The 691-nt window shown below is 44.1% G+C and overlaps 1 non-coding gene across 1 annotated transcript; it reads left to right on the top strand.

Moving 5' to 3' along the window:
* Positions 1 to 359: 359 nt before the first annotated feature.
* Positions 360 to 466, top strand: LOC136147742 (U6 spliceosomal RNA). Its single transcript, XR_010659388.1, has one exon. It is a non-coding gene; the product is annotated as a U6 spliceosomal RNA (small nuclear RNA).
* The last annotated feature ends 225 nt before the right edge of the window (positions 467 to 691 follow it).

The raw sequence follows: 691 nt of genomic DNA, 5'->3' as shown, positions 1-691 counted from the left end.
ACTCCAATACTTTGGCCACCTCATGCGAAGAGTTGATTCATTGGAAAAGACCCTGATGCTGGGAGGGATTGGGGGCAGGAGGAGAAGGGGACGACAGAGGATGAGATGGCTGGATGGCATCACCGACTTAATGGGCATGAGTCTGAGTAAACTCTGGGAGTTGGTGATGGACAGGGAGGCCTGGCGTGCTGTGACTCATGGGGTCGCAAAGAGTCGGACACGACTGAGCGACTGAACTGAACTGAAAGTTCAGGAGAGATTCTATGAGAATCTTAAGGAAAACATAGGCAGGACATGTGATGATAAAAATTGCAAGGTCTTTTTTAATCCATCTCACAGAGCAACGAAAAAGACACTGAGTGCTCGCTTCGGCAGCACATATACTAAAATTGGAACAATACAGAGAAGATTAGCATGGCCCATGTGCAAGGATGACATGCAAATTCATGAAGCATTCCATATTTAAAAAAAAAAAGAAAAAGACACTGAAAATAGGAAAACATGACCGACTTCAATTTAAAAACAGGTGCCCAGAGAAATGCAAATTAAAACCACAATGAGGTACCATTACACGCCAGTCAGGATGGCTGCTATCCAAAAGTCTACAAGCAATAAATGCTGGAGAGGGTGTGGAGAAAAGGTGTTTATCTCTTGCACTGTTGGTGGGAATGCAAACTAGTATAGCCACTAT

This window comes from Muntiacus reevesi, chromosome 15 (assembly GCF_963930625.1).
Source record: "Muntiacus reevesi chromosome 15, mMunRee1.1, whole genome shotgun sequence".
NCBI classification, from domain to species: Eukaryota; Metazoa; Chordata; class Mammalia; order Artiodactyla; family Cervidae; genus Muntiacus; species Muntiacus reevesi.
Note: the sequence above shows the minus strand (reverse complement) of the source record. Positions and strands in the feature narration are given on the sequence as shown.